Genomic DNA, 23,077 nt, shown 5'->3' with positions numbered 1-23,077 from the left:
TATGTAAAAAGTAAGATGCATGACAAAATATAGATGTATTTTGTCACGGTAAGATGTATATTTTCGTATACATATTTAAATAATTTGTTATACCTACGGCTACCGCTATTATATTTAAAGTCGCACTCCAACCACCAGTGCCCACGAGCCGCCACTGGCTTTAACATAACGTTATCTAACTTAGAACCCACCATTAGGTCAGGATCTTGGTGCTTATTTATTCGATATAATATACCTATGTATTAAGCAGTAAGCACTAAGTATTAAAATGTATTCTTTATTATATATTTTGAAGCTGGTCCTTATTGATTTGAACAATTGAACAAATACCAATTTGATAATTTTGTTTTTATATTCATACAAACAATTACCCATGTTAATATATTTAATTTGTATAAAATATAAATTAATGATAAGGGGTTACATAAATACTTGATTCAAAATAAGGTTAAGTTTTTAGATGGAATACAGTAATATGATAACTTTTACAATGTTTGCGCTTAAAATTTAAAGTCTGCATCAATTTAATATTGATTTGTTCCGATAAAAAGTAAATTTAAATTTTTTAAATAAAATGTTTTGGTTACAATAGTAACCTGAATAAGAACGTAAATAAAGTAATGCAAGGTAAAGCATCTTTAAGATATTTGTAATACGGATTATTCTCCAATTGTGGTACAATAACTAATGTGCAAGGTACTTTTCCACCGTTTGCAATATCTAATGTCTTAGCTGTTTCTTTGGAAAACTCTAGAATTACGTCGTTATTTTTTTAAGGTTGATTATTTATTGTGACGACCACGGTTATCTACCGTAGATAACCGTGGTGACGACTAACTTTTTATCGTTCAACTTCACTTCGACTTTTGTAGTTTTGTGCCTGGTAGTAGTACGGCGTGGCCTGCATTTAAACCGTATACTAAGTACAGTCCTTCATTAACTGCCTTATTTTCCGGAATGTTACTATAGGAACACATTCCTGTTTGTTCTTCTACATACAGAAAATACATTAATTATCGTTATTGTTTTACGTCATAAAAGTATATTACACAATAACATTATACTTATACAAACATATAAATAATAAATATGTATTATATTATATACCTTTAGTTCTGAAGTAGGATGTTATTTAATCGTAGATGTTTGTATTATCATTACAATAACGACGAAATTTAAACAATGATAAACTACATTTCTGATAACAACAGTCATAGTCATTTGAAAATTTCTCATTTATACTTTTACATGAATCACAGGTTATTCCTAAAATAAAAAAACAAAAATAATTTTACTAAATGTTTAATTCCATACAAGTGATTATTAATAATTTATTCTCAAGTAGAAATGTTGAATAAATAATAAATGTGAACATATTTTTTTGTGATGGTTGCCTTGTTGTAGTCGTAAAAGTAAAAGAGGTGGACAAGTGGGTGTCGCTCTGCTGCACAGTGGGTTACTAGTGGGCAGTGTTGGGAGTCATCTAGATAATTTGATCTAGATAAAAATAATTAAATCATCTAATTATCTCATCTAGATAAATGTAATGGTTATCTGTGGTAAATTATCTAGATAAATAATTTAATAATAAGAATATTTTTAAATACTGAAATAGCCAATAATTTACGAGAACCGAGTAGTGATTCCAAATTCCAATATTATTATAGTTAAAAAAAGAAATATTTACTGAAATATTGTCAGTTTTATTTTGTTTTTTTGTAAAAATAAAGATAATAATAAAGTAAAAATGTCCTAGTAGTTTTCAAAAGTGACGTGAAAAACAAAAGAAAAATTAAGGAAAAACGGGAATTTTTACGCAAAATCTGTTTTTGAGAAAATCGATTTTGGTTTTTGGTGTAACTCTAAAACAAATGACCGTAGGGACATGACATTTAGACTGAATGTTTATAATTGCATTTCCTATACACCATAACATTTTCCAAATATTTTGACTTATTTTGAGCTGTTTACGGACATTGTCAATTTCCATTTTTTTTAGTTTTTTTTCTAAAAATATCAATAAAACTTTACCTGTTGAGTAAAAAAGCTTGAAAATTTAATAGAAGGCTCCTAGGTTATTGTTTCAAAGGCAGATGAAAAAAATTAAAAATTCTTAGTCACAGTTTTTATTTATAAGCATTTAAAGTTCAAATTTTGACAAAATACGGAAAAATCACGAAAATTAGCAAATTATTTTGAGTTGAGAATTCATAAAAATTTTTCCATTTTAAATCTAAGATTTGAAAATGTAATATAAGATTACTCATAGGTTTGTCTACCTTTATCAAAAAAAAAAATGTCTACAAGAAACTTAAATTAAATTTTTATGAGCGTCTGATATTTATATTTTTACAACATTTGATATTCACTTGATTTCTCATGTAACAATTTTCTTATTTTATTGTAATTAAAAAACGAATGGCTGTAGATACTTGAAAATTTCACTGAATGTTTTATGTATTACTGAAATTATTTTGACTCTTTTTGAGCTGTTTACGGACATTGTCAGTTTTCAATTTTTTAGTTTTTTTTTTTTTAAATATCAATAAAATTTTATTTGTTGGGTAAAAAAGCGTGAAAATTTAATATACAGCTCCTGATATATTGTTCTAATAGCAGTTGAAAAATATTAAAAATAGATAGGCACAATTTTTTTTTATAAGCATTTAAAGTTCAAATTTTGACCACATTTATCAAATTTATAATTTATTAATTATTTTGTGGTTAAAAATTTATAAATTTATAAATTTTTAACTTTTATGGCTAAGGATTGAAAATTTAAAACAAGGCTCCACGTAAATAGGTTATATATAAATTACTTTATTCACAATAATATCATCAAATATACTTGGTAATATCATAGGCTGACTGACCGTTTTCGTTCAGAATCGTTTTTCTTATACAATTATATTATATTATTGAATTCAAATTTAACACCATCCATTACAGTGACCCACTTGTAACCTACTGTACAGCAGAGCGACATCCACTTATCCACCTTTTTTTATATTACTATTATAATACCTGCCTAATATACTGACTAATATTTCTATATGTTTAGAATTATTTTTCTACATAATAAAACATTGTATATTCTGTGTTTGAAAAAATAATATTTTTTCTCATTTCGTTGAATAACATGTTACGTAAATTTTATGAGATATATATGTTTGATTATTATGTATTTATGAAATATGTGTATACCTACCTACAACTAGAATTTAAATGGAAAAAAACAGTATAAATAAATCTACTATCGTAATAATCTATCGAGTTCCTACTCATATAAATTATCAATGTATGGTTGATCAAATCAATTGTGAAACAATAAACTTATTAAGGTTTAATAAGTGGCATATTTCAATTTTATTATAAATTACAGGTTGGATATATATAGTCTTGTAGTGATGGTATCGTAAAATATTGATTAAAAAACTTTAGAAACGAATTGTTTATTTGTATGCTAATAAAATAATCATATACAGTGTTAACAGATAGAGAAGTAATTTATTTTTCTTATAAGGTCATCCGACCAAATTTTCGTGACTCAAGAATAAATGCATGCAGGTATGTGGCATCATATTTGTGTAAGATTTACTGTGCTAAGAATATCATCAAAATCGTACCAGGAAGAAAACTAACGATTGTCGATTTGGAATTTTAACTAGGTCATAAAAATTGTATTGTTTCTTATAAATAAAAAAACAATTTAAAAATGAATGAACAAATTATTTCAATACATATAACCCCACTGGGCATTGAAAATTTAATAAATCATTTAAATCTAGACTCGATCGATGTTTTAAACGTTATTACTTATATAAACTACCGAGTACCGAGATAATTAAGTACCTATATGAAAAATAACTTAATAATAAGCACTAGTTAAAGGTAATAATATAAACTTGATTTAAAAATGAAATGTTTTACGCTTGTTACATTAAGTTATTGATGAAAACGGTTAAAATGTAAATGCATGGTCATACTTTACATATTATACTTACTCCTTGAAGGCTTGAAAGCTTGTTTTATAAGCGTACCGTTTAATATTATTATGATTTAATGTGTAACGTATGAGTGTCGATTAACATATCTCGTCTGTCATGACTTCCGTTTCCGTAGTTAACTATAGGTGTCGTTATTTTTTGGCCTATATAGTACAAAATACTAGAAAAAGTAATTTAAATGTCGATGTCATGTATGACCTATAGTGCAATTATATTATTTTATATCAATAATAGTTTAAATATTTTACTACCTAATACCTATATTGTGTTATCATGTTGAATGTCGATGTTGTGCATCTATGAACTTTTACATTATATTTAATAGTCAGTACTTATCACAACCCGTTAAAATAGTATGTGATGTATTTTATTACGAAATATTATATTTTCTTCAACCTTAATAATAACGACATTCATCTTAACTATGGAGCATATACTTTTATCATGTTATTATTCTCAATAACATTATTTAAATGTTCAACTCATATTGAAACTTTACTACAAATCAGACTGTTAGAGTCAGGGATTTTAGGAATTATCTTGTTGTTAATCAAGTACCAAATTAAAACATGGACCAGGACCTTAATGAGACATGATCGTTTTATTAATCTCTCAATTCTACATATCGAGACTTGAGAAAGTGATATATTGTTCACAATTTTGAATCGGTTGCAATAATAATGGAACAATATGCGAAGCATATTAACGGATTGCCGTTTGAAATTAACTTTATAAGTTCCTTTAATCCTATACCAAGACTCAATAAAAATAGTATTTATTAATTACTTGAAATATTATTTGCATACCTATTTATTTCATATAGGTCAGGTTAGATACTAGGTACTAGGTATTTTACGAACTTACGGGTACCCATCTGTATTTTCTTAAATTTAAAAAAAATGTTTTCTTTAGAAGTGTTTATTTATTTTTGACTTAGTAACTATTGAAATAGGTGATTATGTGTAGGTGCCAAGCCCCCCACGTATTTACATTCTGTAGAACAATATGTGAAGCTCGAGCACCCTCTGTACCAAAGGTTGAAAGGTGTAGTTGCGCCAACCGTGAGTCTATAATAAGTACCTATGTAACTTGATACGCCTGACGTGTCATCGACCTAACCGAATATACTATAATATACTACTTGTGTTTATAGTACATTTATGTTATATAATATATTATATTATGCTCATCGTCCTGTAATATTTATGGAACTTTGTTCGTCTTAAGTTCGTATAAGGAGTTCCTAAATTGCATAAAATGAAGATTAATTTTATTATGGCCATTTAGAACGTGTAATATAATGTATTATAATGTAGCCATGTAGGTACCTACCATATACACGCGGTCGTGTATATTAAATAATATTAATGTTGGAACAGATATCGATCACAAATTTGAAATCAACTACATATACTTGTACTAATATATCCCCCCCCCCCCCACGAGGACATTCGATGATGTTAAACACTACGAATTTAATTGGTGTCGGTAGATTTTTCTACAGACTTTTTAGTATTGTTACAACGCATTGGTCATTAGTGCATTTTAATTTTTTTTCACGGCTCAACGGCGTAAAAACGTACATTATAATATTATGGTCCATTAGCCTATGCGCAAGGGCCACGGACGCAATGTTAGGAATGCGGTATGTAATATATCAGTTAAATATATAATATAATATTATATTATATAGTCACATGAACGTATATAATATACATAATAATATGTGTAAATATATTATTGTATATTCTATATTGGTGAACGCGTGCTCCCGGACCTTGGACTCTCGTGGCGCTACGGTGCGCAGTTACACAATCTTTGTCGTTTTTTTTTTTTTTTTTATGTGTGCTTATGTGGGTGGTGATATTATATTATATTATATTATGATATACTCCCCGAGAGAAGGCTACGTTCACGCCGCAAACATCGATAACGATCTCGACTAATCGACCTGTTACTCGTGTTACCAATATAATATTATTACGTACTATACCTATACAATAATAATATTGTTATAATAAAACATTATATTTGCGTTCGAATATTGTATGTGTTTGTGTGCAAACCTGTTGCAACGACGTTCGGACAATCATATTACATTGGAAGACAATAACATGCCAGTGTACGCCTACGATCTGGCAGAGGAAATACCTCACAGTATTATATTATTTTCTGTTGATCGGAAGACATTACTGTTATTATTGAGAGGCGTGCAGGTGTTGACGTGATGCGCAGTGTCGTGCGCATCGGTATTACGACTATATATCCCACAACAGCCGTACTGCAGCAGTATTATACATATATTATTATTATGTGTGTGCAGTTTAGTGACTACTAGCCATACGCGTTTTATAGCCGATACATATATTTTACATAATTATACGATTTGTAACGCGTGTGGTGTACCTATACACTGTACATAAATTATGCGCGTAACTCGGTCGACCTTCGTGGGCGTATATCGCCTCCACCGAAATTGCTTTTTCGCCTGTAAGAAGCTTACCGACCGTTAATAATGTTAGCCGCCCCCCGAAATCGTAACGGATTTCTGCCCGTGTCTGTGTGGGTTGGGGTTTTTACCCGAGACCCATCATAGACTCGCGAAGGGGGCTTGATTAACCTCGATATGCAGGGTCCCGGATTTCAAAAACGGCACGCACGGTTTGGATTTTGACGTATTCGTATTTTATCGAGTACACGAGTACTAAGTGAGCTACACCCAATAGCCTATTAGCGATATCCGGGAGACACCACGTGAAGGTCGACTAGAAGTCACTCAAAAATTTGGTTTTTGCTACTTAAAGGTCGGTCTGATATAAAAATTAATATTAAATTAGCTTAAAATGTTTTGTTGTTATCGTTGATATTTTAATTATTATAATAAAGTTTAAATTAAGGAAGAAGACGACACTAAACTTAACCGGGTCAGTATTCCACTGTTAAGACAAAGCTTCTTTTCTCTTAAAATGTTCCTTTTTCTGCTGTTTTTTGCTCAGCTGTTGCGCTCTGAAATGATATGTTAATTTCACTCTGAATTACAAGTAAAATTTCTATTAAAACTAAATTTTTTATTGAACGGATACTTCTAGCCTTGACACGTGCTGGCTACTCCACCACCGGTATATAACGCAGCAAGTTACAATAATATGTTATTTGGAGACAACTCTCCGGTTACGTCGTTATCAACAACATTAAGATAAAATATTACCACGAACTCGACTCGTGTTTAATTCAAGCGATCGAATACCTCGGAACACAACATAAGTTTTCCTGGGGTCTTCATCCCCACACACCCCCTCCGCTACGCCTAGCCAACGTTAAAATAATAAGCACTAACATTAAAATTAAAAAAAAAATTCTAAATACTTATTTTTATATTTCTCTTAACCCGAATATTTTTCATAGCCTGAAAACAGCAAAAAAAATGTTAAAGTAATAATTATAAGATCACCAACATTCAATAAATCTAAAATAAGTAATAAAATAATTGATAAAGGTAAGTTATACAGCTCAATATATTATAGTCTTTTAAAATTCAAACACAAATAATTTGATACTTTTATTTACATTATTTTTTGCTAAACAACTTTTATATAATTGGTTATAACAAATTATAGAATTAGTCTCAAATTTAGTCTGTGAATAGAGTATTTAACCAAGTCGTCTACAGCCTCTCTGGACCGTAACAAATGTGGTAATAGTTGTCAATTATGATTTATGGCAGACGTTTAGTACGGTAATATTATTTTATCAGCAAAAAAAAAACTAAAACTAAGATTCTCTATTTTGTTGCAATTTTAAAAATTATTTTATATCTATATAAAAATGACTAAAAATCTATCTACTTTGTGTATTGATTAGAATGGCAAATACGACTTTTTCTGAAAAAGGAAGAAATTTCAGGGTGATTAGAAATCTAGAACCTACTACTACGTAGGTACGCCAATAAAACAAACTAAACCATGTAATGGATAACAAAATAACGTTGTCGAAAGCACTCTAACTGAAATTTATACTTAATTCATGACAAAATAACGTTGATGAAACTTTATTTGTAACATATAGGTATATATTAGAGAACTGAACACAAATCAAATTAGCATATGTGCATAAATACATAAAAGAAAAATTATGAAATTAAAAAAAAATTACAACATACCTAGATATTTGACGATTATTTAAATAAAATAATGATATATTCACTTATACTAACCTGGCATCAAATCACTATTTAAAAAAAATGACAATTTAATTACATTTTGTAAATATAATAAATCCTATAAGTTTTTGGGTTATATTATTTTGTTTATATTATATTAAATTATAATGTTTACCATAATAATTTATAACACATTTTATATATTGTATTTATTATTTATTATTTTATTGTTTTTTTTCTGTCATACAGAGTTACTATGTATATACAATCGGTAACCAGCTGCCGAATTGATGCTAAAACTTCCATTTTTCGGACGTGTGATATACGGGAGTGTATAAAATAATAGTGTGTAAGACAATCGACAAATAAAGAGCTAACATATCAACGTATGTGTTTTGCGATGCGTATACAATACGATACATATAATGTAAACGTTCGACTGTAATAAACTAATTTTGGGGTTTCGTCAATTGCGCCGAATTTGGGACATTACCTGAATAGTATACATCTATTGCGCCGGTATTAAAAAGGTATATCAAAAAGGAATACATCTATTCCACTGGTATCAAGAAAGTTATATTAAAAAGTAAATTTAAATAAAAATAATTTACATGCATATATGACATACAAATTTATCTTTCTGATGAAGTGTCTTGAATCTTAATCTCAATCTAAAAAAATTAAATTAAAATTAGAAAATATAGATATAAAAATAGATTTATATTTAATTACCTTATAATCGTATAGATATATTAGATTAAAACACGTAAAAACCGATTTGTAGTTATAATAGAAATAGTATTATAGACGTATAATATATATATTTAAGAATCGATCGGCGTAATTGACGTACGCCATTTATTACATTCAAACATCGATAGGCGCAAATTGACGTACACAATTTATAACATTGGAATATCGATCGGCGCAGTTGATGTATACCATTTTCCTATCACATAATTTTTCTTTCTTTACCTGTGATTTTCGGCGCAATTGATATATAAGTTGATATACCTGATTTTGTATCTGCCCGTCGTATAAAATTATGATCGTATAGTCTATAGGTAGGTTCACGCGTGTCGTTATATGTTAATTTGTATATATTTTTAACAGCCGACACTTGTACTTTAGCGTGCACAACTTCTATGCACTCGTCTTTCACACGCATATACGTATTATTAGAATATCATTATATGAATTCAATGTAGATTATAATGCATAACGTCGTATAATATTTATATAAAAAAAAAAAATAATAAAATAATTATCCTTGCGATTTGATAAAAAAAAAAAAAATAAAAAATAGTGAGTGGTATTTAGAGGACGTCATGCTGAGGTTTATTACATTTTTCTCTCTCACGTGTGCTTTGTGTATAAACGAGTTTGCGAAGATCAATCATAATAATAATAATGGTTGCGGGAAGTGATTTTACAGCTCATAATACGCATTATACTAATTGTAGTTTACACAAATTAAAAAAAAAAAAAATGTAAAAACACAATATTTTTCAAACAAACTACGAGATTTTATCTCAAAGATATTGTTTTCTTTAATTATTATTTATTGTTAAGTACAATTTTATTAAATCTAGAATAATTTGTGACTGATCTGCACATGGAGTATTGTTTTTGTTAAGTACACTCTTATTCACGTGCGATAGAAGATATAAATATAACAAACCTTGGATTAGCATCATAATTTCAACTGAAAATATTAATCATGATTCATTACTGATTTAATAAAATATTTTTAATTAACAATGCATATAGGTAGGTCTAGTAGTGCCTATATACAACTACCTACCATTACAATTGTTTTATTTCAAACGTTCAGAGTAACACATTCGTACGACTTGATTATAATGATAATATTCATTCCATAACCTTATTATGTACGAGATGTTCAGAGATATATTTTGTTTAATATTTCAAAGTCTCCTATACATCGGGTTTCACATAATACAATTAATAACCGGCAATGATGAATTTTATGAATTTAAAATTGAAACACTGTCCAAGAAAATCATTCTAAATATTAGTCCGGGGGGGAGAGTGAATGCTTGTTCATTATTTTTGATAAACTACCTGTTTGGTACAGCGTTATTGTTAGTTACCTACTTGTGTAGTTAAAAATGATAGATACACGCGTGCCGTGTAATAAAAGTGTAGTAGGTTGTTAATATGTTACAAATGATTTTAGCATAGAACGGGTGTAAGTGGACAATAGTATAATATATAGGCTATAATATGGTGCACGCGGACACGGGGGAGGTGAGAGGTCAGTAACAATCACGAACTGTGAACAAGACAGACGGCATTTTTCAAATTATAATAATAATAATAAAAAAAAAAATAAATAGGTTGAATAATAATCGTTTAGTGCATAGTAGGTACATTTCGCTTGTTTAATGTGTATTAATTTGTTCTTTTCGTATTTCATTTCCAATGAAATTGTAACACGTTTCCCAACAACCAGTTCGGTGAAAGTTAACGGCTGAGCGATGCTTGCACTTGTCCTTGTGCTTATGTCTGTCACTGTCCGTCCGGGGTCAATTCGTACATGATTATTATTATTATTATATTATGTATATCGCACATGATAATAATATTATAATCGGGCGGAGAAGGAACATAATATTATATTGTAGCCGAATTCAAGGTCGGAACGTTGTATTATTGTTGACCGGACCCTTAAGACGCATATTGCGGCCGTTCGTTATCATACAATGTGATATAATAATGGACGGATAAAATTTCACAAACGCACGACGAGTGTCGAGTGTTGGTGTTACCGAATATATTATATTATTGTTATTTGCAACCGTCGAATCCGAGGACCGCGGACCGCACGTTTTCGATGCCCATCGTACGATTTTTAATATTTTGGATGCGATTATAATTAATTATTGTGCCTGCCGCACAAATTCACCACCACACGTCCACCGCACAGCCTGACCAGTAGGTAGTGCCATAAGTTATAGCACTACACGGTCTACCAATAACCGGAAAGCTAAAATATTAACAAATTGTAAAAATTGTTTTTTTCATAACGAATTGAACGAATCGGACATGTTATTTTATCAGCGATGGCATAATAATTTAATAATAAAAACGACAATATTTTCGTTGTGGTTTTTTGTTTTCGATTTCATCACATCGTATAGAAATATCATTGAGGTAGGTTTACTCGCGAAGGTTAATTATTTTTTAGGAATTCAATTTGAAAAATGACTGTATTTGGTAACAATGTATCCATCTGAGTGCGTAACATTGAAGAACACGTCGCGGTGCGGTAATCGGCGCGTCGAAGAGATCTAAAAATTAGTTTTATGGGTGAGAAACGATTTTCGTATATTATGCACGAAAGGCCACAATAACACGTGTATTCTGCGATTACAAATTACGTTTACGATCTACGCGATTGGCGTAATTATCTACTACTCCTTGGAATATTAAACACGCCAGTAGACCATACAGAATAATATAATATATTATACACATTATAATATCTTTTAAATTATATTTTTTGCCTATATAATATTATACTGCAGTAATAATAGACATAACACTACAAAATATAGGTGTACCTACGTCATATAATTTTACACTGAAATCACTTTCTTGTTATTCAATTCAACATTTAATTAATAGGTACCTTACCTATCACATAATATAATAAACTCGTATGTGATCAATAAAAATTATAAATATTTAACGCATATTAAAAACGTGTGACTAATATTATACTTTGGACAAAAATGAACAATCTTTACTCGCATAATGCAGTCTAATAACACAGTTACGCAATTGGTTTCAATTAATAAGTATTTAAAAAGCTATAATTGTTTCAAATTTACATACTTTTATGCACGAGACGTATAATGTGGAGTGAAATTTATTTTAATTGTATTTGCAACATGCCTTGTGGGTGGTAGGTATACGGACCACAGGTATAGCCGAATAGCCGTAACAATATATACATTGTACATAATAATTAATAATATATTATAATGTTTATAATACTCGGATTACTGCAGTGTGTACGGTCCGGTTAACAATCAATATTATACTGATTGATGGAAAAAAAATAATGTTAATCTCAATCATATTATATATTATCACGTGTAATCGTTCAGAATCGAAGGAATAGTAAAAAAATATGAGAAATATAGTAAATAAAGCGATTCCAATTTGAGCGAGGCGGCCGACTGGAACTCGGCATGCGACACATAATCAACTTAACTGAGACCGTCGCGACAAAGTGTTAAGTGTTTATAGATCCGATCCGGTCTACGGCGCGCACATATAATATTATACGCATTCGAAAACAGTTCGCGTGGCTAAACGACAATTATTATGATGTCCGGATCGTAATCCGTAGTAGTCGTCGTCGTGGGACGTCAGCCGAGACAATACGACGATTTTCCGGCGGAAAAGTATCGCTGGAAAAACGACCTACGATAATATGCACTGTCGTCCCGGGTTACGATGTCCGAAGGGTCATAAATCTGTGCGTTTTCGGTCAGCCCCCAACAGCCCCTTATAGCTAGGCAGGGACAGATGACTGGCTTATTGGCATTGCCGATTACCTGGTTGGCTGGACGACTGTCGGGCTGTATAATACGCGTTTATGTTCGTATGAAATATGCGGTATTAATTTTAGACTGCATTTTAACTTTAAATTGTTTGTACGATATACCAACTAGTAAATGAATGAGTCAGTAAAATAATACGCCCGCCCAACTAGAGACGAATAGGATATATTCATGAGAGTTTTAAAGCTTCCACAGAAAATTCAGTGCCGGATTTAGGGGGAGTGGGAGGGGGTGCTCGGGAGCTGAAGCACCCACCGTTCCGCATATTGAACTTTTTTATTATATAAATTACTCAGATATTATAGCTATCACGCAGGACTAAACGTATTAATTGCAAACTACAACCAAAAAATAGGTTAAATTTGTTTTTACTCCGAAGTTGTTCATGACAAGTGTCTAAGGAGCTTTATTATTAACATACTTATTATTATTAGCACCCCCATAAAAAAATCCTAGATCCGCCGCTAACAGCAATTATCAACAAATTATATTGATAGCAAGTTACCTATATCGTTATAAAAAATGTTTAAATAATTTGGGTATAAAGATGGGCCTTAACTCACACTGTTCCCTCTCAAATTGCTTTTATGATAACTTGACGATTTTGGTAAAAAAATGTGGCTTGAGACGAACAAAATTTCCCCCAGCATGGCTATAGTACGTGCGGTATCTTGCTGTTAAGTCTAAATGACACGACCTGAACGGGACTATAATCTCGAAAAACGATTTTTAACTCCTAGTATAATAGTTTACAAAAATGATGAAATAATAACGGATTACGCTCGTTCAAAAAACCGATAGGTATTAAGTATAAGTATATTTTGTAAATACTAAATTGTAATATAATATTATTTTTATTTAATTGTTTGTAGGTTTACATGATAGGCTATATGCAATTTGTTTGAGTAAAAGCTATGAAATCTGGAAATCGTCAAAAATTTACAGATCATTTACAATTTTCATAGTTTGGGTAAACCATAATATTATATTCATAAATATGTATAATATGCATAAGAATACTTTATAGTACTATAACAGTAGGTACAACACTACAACAGTGCATATTATTATCACCGATGTATTTTAATGAAATTTTTGAAAAACCACAAATGAAGTTGACAAAATATAAGTATTAAAATACATAAATCAACAAAGGTAAACGATCTACAACCACGATTTCTGAATTAATTGTAATATGTAATTATACAAAAATTAAAAATCATCAAGACATCTCGTGTTTAATTTTATACGACCGTTTAATTTAAATTGTATTTTAATCTCAAGACCTATAAAGTACTCCAACACCCAATCAAGGAAAACGGGTTATGAACAGTTGTGGGTGTTTGTAAAATTTTCCGTATAAGACTGTCGAATAAAAAATACTTACACAATTCCTTAGATCGTATAATTATTTGCTGCATGCCATGGTATATAAGTTGTTATGTAGCTGCTGTTGAAAAGTGATTAAATTTCATTCCTAGTTCCGAGCACAAGAATCGAATCAATAACTATAATTGAAATCTAAAAAAAGATATTACGTGTATGATTAACTTTTGTTGTCGTTTCAAACATATTGTGATATAATTTTTTTTTATTATTAAAGATTTATTCTTATCGAAAACGGTAACGGGCCATCGATCACCCGCCGAGTTTTGTACCTATTATACATCATGTATGACCAAAGCAAATGTGGTTTTTGACTACACAAACACGATCAGTTGTATACTATATTTTCAAATATGTGTATATATGCAGTATGCACGTATGTGATGAATGTGTAATGTTTTTAATGTGACAAGACGTGTATACATTATATGTTTTTTTTTTTCGTATTTTACCACACCTACGCCAGAGGCTAACCGCTTTGCGGGCAGAACAGCTTTGTTTCCTAACTGGATTTTGCACTCAATAATAATATACAATAGTGTTACAAAATGTTCACTGTTGAATTAATAAAAAATATATCGATATGAACTTGGCTTTAGAACTATATCTATCAGCTACCGCAAGTTTTAGACGAGTAACGCACTATATACGCACAGCGCCTAAGACCAAAGTTTGTTCTTCCATGACGACTTGTACCGGTAGGTGTGGTTGAACCTTTGAACTATGACACTATATCGTACGCGGCCATGGACTCGACATCGATTTTATTACATTTTATATGTAAAGTATTCGTATTACACTGCACACTATTAGTTTGCCGACCTTAATCTGCCTGCGTAAATCATGACAATGGTATAATTTTTAATGAACATTCCAGCAAGTCCTGTTTTATAATATATATCTACCTACTATGGATTATATGAATATTATGGTAATGTGAATAATTTAACTACTACGACGTATAAAACGTTTTTTCGAGCTATCGAGCTAAAGATAAAATTGAAAACTATATAATTTGTTTAAACTCACTGCAACTATTTACGTTATGATATAATACAATAACGGATATTGAAACAATTTTAGTGGGTGCAATGTGTATATTGTATATGTATGAATTTATCGGAGGGCCCTCTCAATCCAAGAGAGCGCTGATGATGTCGGCGGTGAACAGCAGGCTGCTGTACACCCCATCGACATGGGCAGAAAGAGCAACAGAGTACGCTATATTTGTCGGAACCTTATGATTCTGCTGTGTGGTCCCACCGATGTCCCGATGAACGATCGAATACAGGCGCACCACAAAGGCCTTCTACGAAATGGTCGAAGACATACTTAGCTGCAAGGACCAATGTAGAGACAGAGACTGAAGCAAGAGCCGCTCCAAACGACTGAGCACTCTCCGGGCAATCAGCAGAACGAGACCATCCAGGCCGGCGGGTGCGTGCGACACCGGGCCGAGAATAGGAGCGACAGACGAGACTGATATCTATTCGTGTATTACTGGGTGACGAAGCACAGCCGACAATTTTCTGATGTTACTTATTCGTGTTATGTATATTCGTACGTTATATTTGACTGTGTGATCAAAATGTTATTCATCAATATAAACGATGGCAGCGGAGGAGTAGTATCGTGCAAACAGACCATCCTCCGGTGATGCCGGTCCGAACTGGAAAAAAAAATGTAAGAATTTATGCGATACTATGAATATATTATTGTATAATGACGATGAACGACCTTGTTTACAGCAGATTCCTCTTTTCACTTAGAATCTAAGGTGACTGACATTTTTGCATTATTCCTATATTATCAGGACATCGGGTAGACACTATTTAAAGTGTATGCAGTACACTCTATAGATATATATATATATTAAAATTACCTTCATTGGTGGATTTTGAGATGAGTTATTTTTAGCATTTTAAGTAACCATTCCTAGGTACGTATATTGATTCGTAATATCGATTAGAACAAATACTGCTTAAATTTAAACTTAAAGTAACTTTTTCATAATCAACGTTTAAAATAATTTGATATGATGTTAGGTACAATATAATAACATTATTAGCTTGCTCATGACATTAATGGGATTAAAAGCAGTTATTTCTGTCGTTGTATAACATTATATTATTATATATTATTACATACATTATATTTAATACATGCGTAACGTAGGAATTTAGACGTGTTCTATTTCAAACGTAAGAATTTAATCAGATTTATCTAATAAAACGTTAATACCACTAAGAACAGATTTGAATTTTTCGTGAAGTCTAGGTACTTGAGATCAACTTACCTTTAATTTAGATTTTTTCTTAAATTTGTAATTTCTACTTTTTAGTCCTGCAACTTTTTAAGATTTAGGGGGATTAAATAGAAATGTGGGAAATTCGATCTCAAGTAAACTTGACGGCAAATTAAAATTGTTTTGGAATGCTTATCGCTTCACTAGATCAATCGGTACATGGGAAATTGGAATTTACAACGCATTTAAATTCCTATCAGTTATCACGGTTATCGATGAGCATTATTCGTTGTCTAGTAAGATAACACTGTGATTTCTAAGAGGCGTTTATGATTGACAAAGTCAGAAGACCATCGCTTTTAATCTCCTCAAGAACTATTAATTAATTAATATGTTGATGCATATAATATTATTATGTACATTAAATTATTGTGATTATAGACTGTTATTTGAGGTAGGTAACTAGATATATTATTTTATCAATATTTTAACAATCCTTGAAACGCGTTTTTATTGTGCTCCAGGTGGTATTGTTTTCTTATGATTAAAATATTTAATTGTTCAAGATTTATTATCATTACACATACCAATATCTTCCTTTACACAAGTGCAGAGTGGAGCGAGACGAGGACCAAACCATCCTACAATCTTGGTAAATCTTCTCCGACCATTTGCATTTCATTATATTCAAACTTATATTATATACATATTATTTTTTTCTTGTGAACTGATACAATTAGGTATATTTTCTTTCCGAGTGTTTGTTTACTTAACAAACTTGACAAGTACATGTGACACGAGTACTACATGTCATTGTATAATTATAGTGCCAAATACGGCTTCGCATCTTACACTCCTACACAGGTTCCTATTGAATTAGTACCTATTGGCATTGAAAACGTATTATGATATAATATATTTAATACACAAGACTTTGTTGCACTCAATACATTTTTTATTTTTTATTCTTCAAGTTATATAATAGAATCCAATTAGTAAGTCACGTTTTTGAGTTAAAAGATAAAAAAAAAAGTTATAATAATAACTATTATAACATGAATGATTCAATGATTGAATGATGATAATTATAACTTGTATTCTAGTAGTTCAGTTTATTAAAACTAGAATCAAGCAGTGACTTTTGAGTTTTAATTACAGTCTAGCCACTCTAGCGTATATTCAATTTATCATTTTTTAAAGTTTTATTTGATTTCCTCGAGTTTGATAATATTTCGATTTGATTGATTAAGTATCCATGGTGGGTTTCGAATTTAAACAGACGACGGTACGGTGTTGTACCTTCTGGTTGAATAAATATTCTTAGGTATATAATTCGTAAAACGTTATAATGCTTAAAAAACGAACAGAATAAATATTTTAGTGATAATTTCTTTTCGTTCAGAGTAAAATAGTACAAGTTATATCCATCCATATTTTAATCGTATTCATTCACTATTCAGTATAATAGATAATATTATAAATGATTTTAATGAATACCTAATAATCTTAATTCGTACTATGATGAGCACGCACAAGAGTCGTAAACGGTTTCGAAAAAATGTTTTTTCGCTAAAACTGAGTTTAACCTTACACAACCAATTACGATAAACACTGGCTTCAATAAAAAAACTAACTAAGTTAGTTAATCGTAATTAAAAAAAAGTGAAAAAACGCCGAAAATAGGTTATTATCATTAAATTCACGTAATTGCGAAACTGTTTTGATCGTGTTATGACATTTACAACAGATGGTTACATACAAGACACTTTGTATATATACGATGTATATAACATAGGCATTCAAACGGAGGCAGCCTAGGGTGTGCAGCCCAGTTAAATTTGAAAGGGCTGGTCAGGGAATTCGGCCGGCTGCCTGTCCAGATTATGGACTTAACAATTTACTTACGTATTATATATTTTTATAGTACGAACGCGATAGAACAAGAATAATATGGCGTCATATATTTTTATTGTGATAAATCTTTCATTCTTTTATGCCAGTTTACTGGTTGGAGGCACTTATAGCTGCATTAGTTCAAATGTCAAAATACGTTTATATAATGTTTATATAAACCATAATTTGTAAGTATTGATAATAACTATTAATGCAATTCGGCATTTGCTATTTGTCACGTTATACTAACTATACCATATTATAGTACTATTAAATAGAAGTGCCGAGTTGCATAAAAAATTGATTCAATTAAATTGTAAAGACCAATCATTGGCCATTAAATTATTTATAAGGGACCATTAGCTCACTATTGATTTATTAAATGTTAAGTGATTGTTTGTGACCCGTTATAACACTCACTATAGGTAATATAAAATAAATAAATATATATATATATTCAGTTAGTACCTAACTAAATACAAGTGTAAATAAATGTATATTGTAAATAGAATATTATTACTCATTAATTTGCATCATTCATTTTATTCGCCAAAATCATAATTTATGAGTACGTTTTTAAATATTTAAATGTGCTAAAATGCGTATATTATGATACCTGCAGATAAGCTTATAAAAATAATATCACTCCGAATGCATTTTTTTAAATCAACAAAAATTATATATATGAATAAAGTGAAACATACAAATTATGAATTATTTTGCTGGATAAGACTAGGAAATATCTTTTTATATTTGTCAAATTTATGTGTCTATTTAAACGAGTTGTCCAAAGTTCAAGTGAATTCTGACACGATCTGCTAATCTAAAAATATCTTTTCGTATCTGACGAGTGATACTTCCCCACCCACTCCCATAACCATGCATATCTCCACATCTTGTGTACGAGTGCCAATTTCGGGATCTACAAAGTGGTACTAACAATTTACGATATAAAAAGTCAGATTCATCAATGTAGGCGTATAAACTATAAAGGTACCTTCTATAAATTGGACATCATTCTTTTGATTTATTTAGATAAATTATTTAATTGTAATTCTACACATAGTTCTAAATATCTAAAAAAATTTAGGTTAGGCCTATTGAACAATTTCATTTTAGTATGATGTTTTCTTCCTGACTACCTGTACCTACGTACAACAGCGATGTTTAATGTAACAAAATAGAAAAATATCGATATAATCTCTAAGACTAATGTTTATCATTATTATGCAATATTATACTAAATATATGTTACTGTTAACTTAATTTTTTATAACATATAATGCGTATGCATAAATTCATGAATTCGTCTATTTACGTGGAATATTTTAGTAAAGTTTATGAACCACTATTTAATTATATACATGGGAGGCAACCAGTGTGAACATTTTTAGGAAGTAACTCGTATAATGTATACACCTATAACTACGAACCACCTGATCATTGAAGGCAACTAGTGTATGTTAACATTTTTTATTTACGATAAGGATTAAAGGATGGGAGGCAATTCGTATATTTTGAGAGCCGAGAGGCAACTATATAGTAGGTATGTATACCGAATACCGTATACCTTTTTGAAAATGGTTTCATCGTGGGCCGTGACCAAAATATTATCATTAAGTTTAGACGGTTGTACACGACGTATTGCACCTAATCAAAACAAAAAATAAATAAAAATGATTATAAATCAGCTAACAGGTAAATGGGCTGGGTAAAAAGTATTCGCTGCACCTGACCTGAAACTCTGCGCACGGGTATATATAAGTAATATGTGTGTGAGAGTGTGCTCTGCGTTTATTGTAAATAGTATATCGCATGGTATCGCATATTATATTATTGTATCATAGGAAAGTGATAGGCATAAATGTCGATTGCGGTGGAATATCTGGCCGGTGCGCGATGTATAATATATACAGGTATTTAGGTGTATATAGTACGCGTGGTACTCGTCGAGCGCCCTTGGCTCCCGTTGTAAGGTACATGGATGATATATAGTAGCGGGGTCGAAGTAGCAGGAGCGGGTTGAGCGGTCGTCGCCGTTGGATTCCTGCGACGGCGTCATCACGTTCCGGATCATCGGCCTCGAGGACGAACGAGGTCGTCTCGGGTTAAGAAGAAAAGTTTGCGCGGTAGTTGCAGCGGAGCAGTGCTCATCGCCGCGGTCGTGCGACTTGCGAGCAAAACACGGTGCACACGGACGTTATATACGATATGAGACATAAGTACAAATACAATATGTCCTACACGTGCACATAATATATTACGATGTGCGGAGCGATTATTTCAGCTGGCTAAAGAAGCTGTGAAGAAAACGTTTAACTTGTGGGCTTAGTAGTGGACATTCACGAACAGATTTAGGAACAAAAATGGAGACTATGGACAAAATTTGAAAAACTTTCACTTAAAGTCGTATGAATATAAACTAAATAGTATCACGTTGTTTCAAAAAGTAATAAACTATAAACTAGTATAAACATATAAAATATCGTCGGTGTTTTATAGACATCAGACACAAATAGTATTATTCCCGTTTTTTTTATAAATTAACGAATCGACGAGAAATTTCTCAAGTCGTATTCCTTTAAGCTGTAACAGCTATTAAGGGAATTCAGTATCCATAGTCCCTTCTATATATTATCCCCACCACTATATGTGTTATGTACCTACCTAATCTGTATATTGCCATTTTCCCATTTAACTTCTCTTGTCTAGCGTTTAAATGCCGAAAGTAAAAATTATTCGTTAAATATTCGATTTGATATTCTTTATTTATATCATATTTTGTATTATCTTATTTATATTGTCATATTTATATGGCGTATCGCGTAGAAATATAATATTTTATTCAAAAATAAACACCGGGTATATGCCTATATAATAACCTTAAATTGTCCATACGACCATACATTTTTGAAATTACGAGTATATATCTCTTAAAAAACCTGCAACCTAACCTGTATAGTAGATAATAGATAAACTATGTACATAATATCGTAAATGATTTGTACCTTCCGGATAGTGTATATTTATTCTATGTATATAGAACACTTAAACGCTTTGGGATATTACTTAACGAGTATGAATTTAATTGTCCGAAAATTTCGTCATTATCATCCTCACAATTATATCATACACACACACACACACACACACACACACACACACATATATATAATTTTAGTGTTTGCACAGTGCGTGTGCTATATGCAGGCACCTATACGGCTATACATATATTGTAGTGTACCTAATATCTTATATGTATATATTTATAGGCTTTATTCGGATGAAAAGAAAGCGATCAATCACGTGGCTCATTACCCGGTCCGTTTTTGATATTTTTATTTGCGATGCTTAAATAGAAATACGTACATACGTATTATGTATTATTATATTATTATAATATGGACCAGCTATGTAATATATTATTCGCCCGTGCCCGTGCCGGTGCAGCCGCCGCCGCCGCCGCTGCACGCGTAATGACATTTCTTTCTGTATTGCTTTTTTTATTTTTATTTTTTTCGTTTTACTTTTCAATTAACCGACCATAAAGAGAATAGAAACCGATCGCGGGTGAAAATCGCAAGTCACGCGTTATCAAGAGCTCTCCGGGTCTCTTTGTTCGATCATATGTGTCTATATGCGCAGCTCATTACATTCTCTCGGCTCGTTACACTATATTTTTTCATCGTCGCTGCAGCAGTTATCACTCCCGCGAGGAACCCGCCGCAATCAATCATTTACCAAAATTATGTATTATGCGTATAGTACAGAACCTATATACATATACGTATTGAAAATTCTAATACGAAAATTGTGGCCCAACACGTAATTAGGAACATTGGATTCGGTCAGTATATGGTTAAATCATCTTTTGTTGTATATAATAATAACATACGAATATATCACGCAAAGAGAGTGGAGTCGATGAGGCGACCGTTCAAAATTATACTGGTATAATGTATATAATATATGTTTACGTTACCCGGTTCGTTTTTGTACTGCAATATAAGAACCAGCAAGGAAAAATTCGAGTTCTGCGATATGAATTAACTATTTCGTCACTGACGAAAAAAATGTTTAACGTAGGTAATAAACTTTAATGTTATCACTACAAAAGGTATACTGTCGTTGTGTTTATTTGATGGAAAAAAACTCGTGAAGAAAGATTAAAAACAAACTTTCAAGGTTTTAAATGAAATATTAAAATCACATACCAGCTACATGTTAAATAATATAGATCATTTTTACAAATTACAAATTACTCGCGTTATTTGAGGATGATTTAAATGGTACAGTAGAAACTCGATTAACCGTCACACTCTGCACTCTGTTATCCGTCATCCTCCAAAAAAACAGCAAATGCAACTCGGGTATTACTTCTCCGTGAAATACGGAACATTATTGCCGCTCAAAAATCTCAATCCTCGAAGAATGATAAGGATAATATAATATGGAACCATATAGTCTATTTTTCTAAACTTGTTAAGAAGTGTATAACTTGTTAAACCCTTTTGTCACTTAATTAAAAAAATTAAGTGACTAAAGTCAAGAAATTCGTCTACAAGTAATTTTGGTTGACGAAACTCAAGCATTTATTCTTTTGATTATTATACCTACTCAGGTAGTTTTCTTTAGACTACTATTTCCTAAGGTATATTCAACCGGATATTTGTACCATAGATATGGTTCCTCGAGTTTTTTTTTCCTAGATTCAATTTAAATAATTGCCTACTTCATATTAAACGCTTCTCATTCAAAAATTGTTGATCAGCCATTCAACCATAACCGTTAA

General features: G+C 31.1%; 1 pseudogene; it reads right to left on the bottom strand.

Annotated features, from left to right (window-relative positions):
- Positions 1 to 583: 583 nt before the first annotated feature.
- LOC132950685 (uncharacterized) lies at positions 584 to 22,626 on the bottom strand (annotated as a pseudogene).
- Positions 22,627 to 23,077: the final 451 nt, after the last annotated feature.

Source organism: Metopolophium dirhodum, chromosome 8 (assembly GCF_019925205.1).
Source record: "Metopolophium dirhodum isolate CAU chromosome 8, ASM1992520v1, whole genome shotgun sequence".
Taxonomy (NCBI): Eukaryota; Metazoa; Arthropoda; class Insecta; order Hemiptera; family Aphididae; genus Metopolophium; species Metopolophium dirhodum.
Note: the sequence above shows the minus strand (reverse complement) of the source record. Positions and strands in the feature narration are given on the sequence as shown.